Below are 10,000 nucleotides of genomic sequence, written 5' to 3' on the forward strand. Positions count from 1 at the left end.
GTCCAAAAAAAAGGCGTGAATTTGACTAAGTGCCTAGGAGCATTTCCCTTTAAGAAGGCCGACGTGCTATGGTTCTCCACCTGGGTCAGGAAAGCAAAATTGTCCCTCTCCTCGCTGGAAGTCCAAAAAAAAGGCGTGAATTTGACTAAGTGCCTAGGAGCATTTCCCTTTAAGAAGGCCGACGTGCTATGGTTCTCCACCTGGGTCAGGAAAGCAAAATTGTCCCTCTCCTCGCTGGAAGTCCAAAAAAAAGGCGTAAATTTGACTAAGTGCCTAGGAGGATGTCCCTTTAAGAAGGCCGACGTGCTATGGTTCTCCACCTGGGTCTGGAACGCCAAATTAGTCCCTCTCCTCGCTGGAAGTCCAAAAAAAAGGCGGAAATTTGACTAAGTGCCTAGGAGGATGTCCCTTTAAGAAGGCCGACGTGCTATGGTTCTCCACCTGGGTCTGGAACGCCAAATTAGTCCCTCTCCTCGCTGGAAGTCCAAAAAAAAGGCGGAAATTTGACTAAGTGCCTAGGAGGATGTCCCTTTAAGAAGGCCGACGTGCTATGGTTCTCCACCTGGGTCTGGAACGCCAAATTAGTCCCTCTCCTCGCTGGAAGTCCAAAAAAAAGGCGGAAATTTGACTAAGTGCCTAGGAGGATGTCCCTTTAAGAAGGCCGACGTGCTATGGTTCTCCACCCGGGTCCGGAACTCAAAATTAGTCCCTCTCCTAGTTGGAAGTCATCAAAAAAAGGCGGAAATTTGACTAAGTGCCTAGGAGGATGTCCCTTTAAGAAGGCCGACGTGCTATGGTTCTCCACCCGGGTCCGGAACTCAAAATTAGTCCCTCTCCTAGTTGGAAGTCATCAAAAAAAGGCGGAAATTTGACTAAGTGCCATCATTTTAGAGTACCAGGACTATAGTGGGGGAATTGGAGCCCTCTGGTGGACACTCGCTGCAAATGCACCCTGAATTAAAGACATTATTTCCAGTTCTTTTGGGGCCCTATTTTCAGGCGTAAATTTGACTAAGTGTCTAGGGGCATGTCCCTTTAAGAAGGCCGACCTGCTATGGTTCTCCACCCGGGTCTGGAACGCAAAATTAGTCCCTCTCCTAGCTGGAAGTCCAAAAAAAAGGCGTGAATTTGACTAAGTGTCTAGGAGGATGTCCCCTTAAGAAGGCCGACGTGCCTTGGTTCTCTACCTGGGTACGGAACGCCAAATTAGTCCCTCTCCTCGCTGGAAGTCCAAAAAAAAAGGTGTAAATTTGACTAAGTGCCTAGGAGGATGTCCCCTTAAGAAGGCCGACCTGCTATGGTTCTCCACCTGGGTCAGGAACGCCAAATTGTCCCTCTCCTCGCTGGAAGTCCAAAAAAAAAGGCGTGAATTTGACTAAGTGTCTAGGAGCATTTCCCTTTAAGAAGGCCGACGTGCTATGGTTCTCCACCCGGGTCCGGAACTCAAAATTAGTCCCTCTCCTCGCTGGAAGTCCAAAAAAAAGGCGTAAATTTGACTAAGTGCCTAGGAGGATGTCCCTTTAAGAAGGCTGACCTGCTATGGTTCTCCACCCGGGTACGGAAAGCAAAATTAGTCCCTCTCCTCGCTGGAAGTCCAAAAAAAAGGCGTAAATTTGACTAAGTGCCTAGGAGCATTTCCCTTTAAGAAGGCCGACCTGCTATGGTTCTCCACCCGGGTCCGGAACTCAAAATTAGTCCCTCTCCTAGTTGGAAGTCATCAAAAAAAGGCGGAAATTTGACTAAGTGCCATCATTTTAGAGTACCAGGACTATAGCTGGGGAATTGGAGCCCTCTGGTGGACACTCGCTGCAAATGCACCCTGAATTAAACACATTATTTCCAGTTCTTTTGGTGTTCCCGGGGAATGAGAGGCCTTTTGTGGGCCAGAAAGAGTGGGGGACCCTTGGAGCCCCTATTTTCAGACAGTTTGGCTTATTTCGGTGACGCCGGGGCGTCCATCAGGTCTTCCCGGGGAATGAGAGGCCTTTTGTGGCCATATGTCAACAAAAGAGTGGGGAAATGGAGCCCTCCGGTGGACTCCCGCTGCAAATGCACCCCCCAAATTAAATACATTAATTCCAGGCCTTTTGGGGCCCTATATTCAGACGGTGTGTAGCCCTCCAGTGGACTCCCGCCTCCAATGCACCCCCCAAATTAAAGACATCACCCCCCAAACTAAAGACATTATTTCCAGTTCTTTTGGGGGCCTGTTTTCAGCCGGTTTGGCGTATTTCCTTGACGCCGGGGAGTCCTACAGGTGTTCCCGGGGAATGAGAGGCCTTTTGTGGGCCAGAAAGAGTGGGGAACCCTTGGAGCCCCTATTTTCAGACAGTTTGGCTTATTTCGGTGACGCCGGGGCGTCCATCAGGTCTTCCCGGGGAATGAGAGGCCTTTTGTGGCCATATGTCAACAAAAGAGTGGGGAAATGGAGCCCTCCGGTGGACTCCCGCTGCAAATGCACCCCCCAAATTAAATACATTAATTCCAGGCCTTTTGGGGCCCTATATTCAGACGGTGTGGAGCCCTCCAGTGGACTCCCGCCTCCAATGCACCCCCATAATTATAGACATCACCCCCCAAATTAAACACATTATTTCCAGTTCTTTTGGGCCCCTATTTTCAGACGGTTTGGCGTATTTCCTTGACGCCGGGGAGTCCTGCAGGTGTTCCCGGGGAATGAGAGGCCTTTTGTGGGCCAGAAAGAGTGGGGGACCCTTGGAGCCCCTATTTTCAGACAGTTTGGCTTATTTCGGTGACGCCGGGGCGTCCATCAGGTCTTCCCGGGGAATGAGAGGCCTTTTGTGGCCATATGTCAACAAAAGAGTGGGGAAATGGAGCCCTCCGGTGGACTCCCGCTGCAAATGCACCCCCCAAATTAAAGACATTAATTCCAGGCCTTTTGGGGCCCTATATTCAGACGGTGTGGAGCCCTCCAGTGGACTCCCGCCTCCAATGCACCCCCATAATTATAGACATCACCCCCCAAATTAAACACATTATTTCCAGTTCTTTTGGGCCCCTATTTTCAGACGGTTTGGCGTATTTCCTTGACGCCGGGGAGTCCTGCAGGTGTTCCCGGGGAATGAGAGGCCTTTTGTGGGCCAGAAAGAGTGGGGGACCCTTGGAGCCCCTATTTTCAGACAGTTTGGCTTATTTCGGTGACGCCGGGGCGTCCTTCAGGTCTTCCCGGGGAATGAGAGGCCTTTTGTGGCCATATGTCAACAAAAGAGTGGGGAAATGGAGCCCTCCGGTGGACTCCCGCTGCAAATGCACCCCCCAAATTAAATACATTAATTCCAGGCCTTTTGGGGCCCTATATTCAGACGGTGTGGAGCCCTCCAGTGGACTCCCGCCTCCAATGCACCCCCATAATTATAGACATCACCCCCCAAATTAAACACATCATTTCAAGTTCTTTTGGGCCCCTATTTTCAGACGGTTTGGCGTATTTCCTTGACGCCGGGGAGTCCTACAGGTGTTCCCGGGGAATGAGAGGCCTTTTGTGGGCCAGAAAGAGTGGGGAACACTTGGAGCCCCTATTTTCAGACAGTTTGCCGTATTTCGGTGACGCCGGGGCGTCCGTCAGGTCTTCCCGGGGAATGTGAGGCCTTTCGTGGGCCATATTTTCAGACAGATTGGCCTGTTTCAGTGACGCCGAGGCGTCCATCAGGTCTTCCCGGGGAGTGTGAGGCCTTTTGGGGCCCTATTTTCAGACAGAAAAAAAAGAAAAGTAACCCTTACACTACAAAGGACAGCGGGGAAACGCCCCCCCAGCAAAGTCACAGGGGAAGTGGGGTAGACAAGTGGAGAGTGTCTGGGGAAAAGTCCACAAAATGATCAAAAATCACACACAGGTACGAGTGCCACAAGTCCCGCCGCGTCCCACCCGAGTCCGAGGTGCCCCCCACATGCCCAAAACGCACCCAGCAAAGGCGCACTGTGAGTGGGGAAGAAAAGTTGGAAAAGTGGGCAAAAGTCCGGAAAAATGACCAAAAACCACACCCAGGTTAGAGCCCCACACGTCCTGCAGTCGCACCCGAGTCCTGGGATGCCCAACATGTCCAAAAAAATCAAAAAAAGCCCAAAAAATCAAAAAAATCCCCGGGCCGTATCTTGGACGCCGGCGTACCGCGTTCGGCCCTCGTGCCGTAGTTTGGCGACCGATTGTAAAAAATTGCCGCGACCGGCTAGTTTTTTTCCTTGGAGTAAATAGAGAGTAGATCCAGCAGAAAATATGCACTATAAACAAAGAGAGGGAGTTTGGAGGGGGGGCAAAAACGCCCTCTTGGAACTTAGTCCCGCCGCGTTCCACCAGGGTTCCGGGGTGCCTGACATGTCCACGACGCACCCAGCAAAGGCGCACTGTGATTGGGAAGAAAAGTTGGGAAAGTGGGCAAAAGTCCCGAATTTGGTCCAAAATCACACCCAGGTTCGAGTCCCACAAGTCCCGCCGCGTTCCACCAGGGTTCCGGGGTGCCTACAATGTCCACGACGCACCCAGCAAAAGCGCACTGTGATTGGGAAGAAAAGTTGGGAAAGTGGGCAAAAGTCCCGAATTTGGTCCAAAATCACACCCAGGTTCGAGTCCCACAAGTCCCGCCGCGTTCCACCAGTGTCTCGGGGTGCCTACAATGTCCACAACTTACCCAGCAAAGGCGCACTGTGATTGGGAAGAAAAGTTGGGAAAGTGGGCAAAAGTCCCGAATGTGGTCCAAAATCACACCCAGGTTCGAGTCCCACAAGTCCCGCCGCGTTCCACCAGGGTTCCGGGGTGCCTGACATGTCCACGACGCACCCAGCAAAGGCGCACTGTGATTGGGAAGAAAAGTTGGGAAAGTGGGCAAAAGTCCCGAATTTGGTCCAAAATCACACCCAGGTTCGAGTCCCACAAGTCCCGCCGCGTTCCACCAGGGTTCCGGGGTGCCTACAATGTCCACAACGCACCCAGCAAAGGCGCACTGTGATTGGGAAGAAAAGTTGGGAAAGTGGGCAAAAGTCCCGAATTTGATCCAAAATTATGCCCGGGTTGGAGTACCACGAGTCCGGCCGCGTTCCACCGGTGTCCCGGGGGTGCCTGGCATGTCCACAACTTACCCAGCAAAGGTGCACTGTGATTGGGAAGAAAAGTTGGGGAAAGTGGGCAAAAGGCCCGAATTTGATCCAAAATCACACCCAGGTTCGAGTCCCACAAGTCCCGCCGCGTTCCACCAGTGTCTCGGGGTGCCTACAATGTCCACAACGCACCCAGCAAAGGCGCACTGTGATTGGGAAGAAAAGTTGGGAAAGTGGGCAAAAGTCCCGAATTTGGTCCAAAATCACACCCAGGTTCGAGTCCCACAAGTCCCGCCGCGTTCCACCAGGGTTCCGGGGTGCCTACAATGTCCACAACGCACCCAGCAAAGGCGCACTGTGATTGGGAAGAAAAGTTGGGAAAGTGGGCAAAAGTCCCGAATTTGGTCCAAAGTCACACCCAGGTTCGAGTCCCACAAGTCCCGCCGCGTTCCACCAGTGTCTCGGGGTGCCTACAATGTCCACAACGCACCCAGCAAAGGCGCACTGTGATTGGGAAGAAAAGTTGGGAAAGTGGGCAAAAGTCCCGAATTTGGTCCAAAATCACACCCAGGTTCGAGTCCCACAAGTCCCACCGCGTTCCACCAGTGTCTCGGGGTGCCTACAATGTCCACAACTTACCCAGCAAAGGCGCACTGTGATTGGGAAGAAAAGTTGGGAAAGTGGGCAAAAGTCCCGAATTTGGTCCAAAATCACACCCAGGTTCGAGTCCCACAAGTCCCACCGCGTTCCACCAGTGTCTCGGGGTGCCTACAATGTCCACAACTTACCCAGCAAAGGCGCACTGTGATTGGGAAGAAAAGTTGGGAAAGTGGGCAAAAGTCCCGAATTTGGTCCAAAATCACACCCAGGTTCGAGTCCCACAAGTCCCGCCGCGTTCCACCAGGGTTCCGGGGTGCCTACAATGTCCACAACGCACCCAGCAAAGGCGCACTGTGATTGGGAAGAAAAGTTGGGAAAGTGGGCAAAAGTCCCGAATTTGGTCCAAAATCACACCCAGGTTCGAGTCCCGCAAGTCCCGCCGCGTTCCACCAGGGTTCCGGGGTGCCTACAATGTCCACAACGCACCCAGCAAAGGCGCACTGTGATTGGGAAGAAAAGTTGGGAAAGTGGGCAAAAGTCCCGAATTTGGTCCAAAATCACACCCAGGTTCGAGTCCCACAAGTCCCGCCGCGTTCCACCAGGGTTCCGGGGTGCCTACAATGTCCACAACGCACCCAGCAAAGGCGCACTGTGATTGGGAAGAAAAGTTGGGAAAGTGGGCAAAAGTCCCGAATTTGGTCCAAAATCACACCCAGGTTCGAGTCCCACAAGTCCCGCCGCGTTCCACCAGTGTCTCGGGGTGCCTACAATGTCCACAACGCACCCAGCAAAGGCGCACTGTGAGTGGGCAAGAAAAGTTGGGAAAGTGGGCAAAAGTCCCGAATTTGGTCCAAAATCACACCCAGGTTCGAGTCCCACAAGTCCCGCCGCGTTCCACCAGTGTCTCGGGGTGCCTACAATGTCCACAACGCACCCAGCAAAGGCGCACTGTGATTGGGAAGAAAAGTTGGGAAAGTGGGCAAAAGTCCCGAATTTGGTCCAAAATCACACCCAGGTTCGAGTCCCACAAGTCCCGCCGCGTTCCACCAGGGTTCCGGGGTGCCTACAATGTCCACAACGCACCCAGCAAAGGCGCACTGTGATTGGGAAGAAAAGTTGGGAAAGTGGGCAAAAGTCCCGAATTTGGTCCAAAATCACACCCAGGTTCGAGCCCCACAAGTCCCGCCGCGTTCCACCAGTGTCTCGGGGTGCCTACAATGTCCACGACGCACCCAGCAAAGGCGCACTGTGATTGGGAAGAAAAGTTGGGAAAGTGGGCAAAAGTCCCGAATTTGGTCCAAAATCACACCCAGGTTCGAGTCCCACAAGTCCCGCCGCGTTCCACCAGGGTTCCGGGGTGCCTACAATGTCCACAACTTACCCAGCAAAGGCGCACTGTGATTGGGAAGAAAAGTTGGGAAAGTGGGCAAAAGTCCCGAATTTGGTCCAAAATCACACCCAGGTTCGAGTCCCACAAGTCCCGCCGCGTTCCACCAGGGTTCCGGGGCGCCTACAATGTCCACAACGCACCCAGCAAAGGCGCACTGTGATTGGGAAGAAAAGTTGGGAAAGTGGGCAAAAGTCCCGAATTTGATCCAAAATTATGCCCGGGTTGGAGTACCACGAGTCCGGCCGCGTTCCACCGGTGTCCCGGGGGTGCCTGGCATGTCCACAACTTACCCAGCAAAGGCGCACTGTGATTGGGAAGAAAAGTTGGGAAAGTGGGCAAAAGTCCCGAATTTGATCCAAAATTATGCCCGGGTTGGAGTACCACGAGTCCGGCCGCGTTCCACCGGTGTCCCGGGGGTGCCTGGCATGTCCACAACTTACCCAGCAAAGGCGCACTGTGATTGGGAAGAAAAGTTGGGAAAGTGGGCAAAAGTTCCGAATTTGATCCAATATTATGCCCGGGTTGGAGTACCACGAGTCCGGCCGCGTTCCACCGGTGTCCCGGGGGTGCCTGGCATGTCCACAACTTACCCAGCAAAGGCGCACTGTGATTGGGAAGAAAAGTTGGGAAAGTGGGCAAAAGTCCCGAATTTGATCCAAAATTATGCCCGGGTTGGAGTACCACGAGTCCGGCCGCGTTCCACCGGTGTCCCGGGGGTGCCTGGCATGTCCACAACTTACCCAGCAAAGGCGCACTGTGATTGGGAAGAAAAGTTGGGAAAGTGGGCAAAAGTCCCGAATTTGATCCAATATTATGCCCGGGTTGGAGTACCACGAGTCCGGCCGCGTTCCACCGGTGTCCCGGGGGTGCCTGCCATGTCCACAACTTACCCAGCAAAGGCGCACTGTGATTGGGAAGAAAAGTTGGGAAAGTGGGCAAAAGTCCCGAATTTGATCCAATATTATGCCCGGGTTGGAGTACCACGAGTCCGGCCGCGTTCCACCGGTGTCCCGGGGGTGCCTGCCATGTCCACAACTTACCCAGCAAAGGCGCACTGTGATTCGGAAGAAAAGTTGGGAAAGTGGGGAAAAAAAGGACCGGGAAATATCCAAAATTATGCCCGGGTTGGAGTACCACGAGTCCGGCCGCGTTCCACCGGTGTCCCGGGGGTGCCTGGCACGTCCACAACTTACCCAGCAAAGGCGCACTGTCAGTGGGGAAGACCAAACATGTCTCGGATTTTTTCCAAGTACCTTAACGAGAGAGGCTAAAAAGCACCTGTTTTTACCTTCTCTCGTTGTTGTACTTAGAAAAAAAACGAGAAAATAAAAAATCTGGGTTTTTTTCTAAGTACCTTAACGAGAGAGGCTAAAAAAAACCATTTTTTACCTTCTCTCGTTGTTGTACTTAGAAAAAAAACGAGAAAAAAAATTTTCCCCATTCATTTCAATGGGAGTTCATTTTTTTTTGGGGATTTTTTCTAAGTACCTTAACGAGAGAGGCTTAATTTTTCACCTACTTTTTACCTTCTCTCGATTTTTCGTTTTTTACCTGGTCGACCAAAACACCTCCATCTCGTTACTATGTGCACCATGTCTGACAGGCTGAAATCACAGGGAACGCGTCCGAGTCAAAGTGAGCTATTTTCGGACACAAATATGGTGTTTTTCCCCTCTATCCTCTGGTTCTTTTTTCAAACTGATCTTCCAGCATCTGAGCGACAGGGGCTCATGCAGACACCTGTGTCCGCCCGAGGGGCGCCTTCCCGGACACATATATGGTGCTTCCCCCCTCTTTACCCCGGTCCTTTTTCAAACTGATCTTCCAGCATCTGAGCGACAGGGGCTCATGCAGACACCTGTGTCCGCCCGAGGGGCGCCTTCCCGGACACATATATGGTGCTTTCCCCCTCTTTACCCCGGTCCTTTTTCAAACTGCTCTTCCAGCATCTGAGCGACAGGGGCTCATGCAGACACCTGTGTCCGCCCGAGGGGCGCCTTCCCGGACACATATATGGTGCTTTCCCCCTCTTTACCCCGGTCCTTTTTCAAACTGCTCTTCCAGCTTCTGAGCGACAGGGGCTCATGCAGACACCTGTGTCCGCCTAAGGGGCGCTATCTCGGACACATTTTCAACTTTTCCCGCATGAATGAAATCCTGGAACTGATTCCACCCAGGTACTTAGGACTTCCAGGGCTTGAGCGACAGGGGCTCTGTCCGGAGCGTGTGTCCGCCTAGGGGGCGCTGTCCCGGACACATTTTCAACTTTTCCCGCATGGATGAAATCCTGGAACTGATTCCACCCAGGTACTTAGGGCTTCCAGGGCTTGAGCGACAGGGGCTCTGTCCGGAGCGTGTGTCCGCCTAGGGGGCGCTGTCTCGGACACATTTTCAACTTTTCCCGCATGGATGAAATCCTGGAACTGATTCCACCCAGGTACTTAGGGCTTCCAGGGCTTGAGCGACAGGGGCTCTGTCCGGAGCGTGTGTCCGCCTAGGGGGCGCTGTCTCGGACACATTTTCAACTTTTCCCGCATGGATGAAATCCTGGAACTGATTCCACCCAGGTACTTAGGGCTTCCAGGGCTTGAGCGACAGGGGCTCTGTCCGGAGCGTGTGTCCGCCTAGGGGGCGCTGTCTCGGACACATTTTCAACTTTTCCCGCATGGATGAAATCCTGGAACTGATTCCACCCAGGTACTTAGGACTTCCAGGGCTTGAGCGACAGGGGCTCTGTCCGGAGCGTGTGTCCGCCTAGGGGGCGCTGTCCCGGACACATTTTCAACTTTTCCCGCATGAATGAAATCCTGGAACTGATTCCACCCAGGTACTTAGGACTTCCAGGGCTTGAGCGACAGGGGCTCTGTCCGGAGCGTGTGTCCGCCTAGGGGGCGCTGTCCCGGACACATTTTCAACTTTTCCCGCATGAATGAAATCCTGGAACTGATTCCACCCAGG

Source organism: Nerophis lumbriciformis, unplaced genomic scaffold (assembly GCF_033978685.3).
Source record: "Nerophis lumbriciformis unplaced genomic scaffold, RoL_Nlum_v2.1 HiC_scaffold_44, whole genome shotgun sequence".
NCBI lineage: Eukaryota > Metazoa > Chordata > Actinopteri > Syngnathiformes > Syngnathidae > Nerophis > Nerophis lumbriciformis.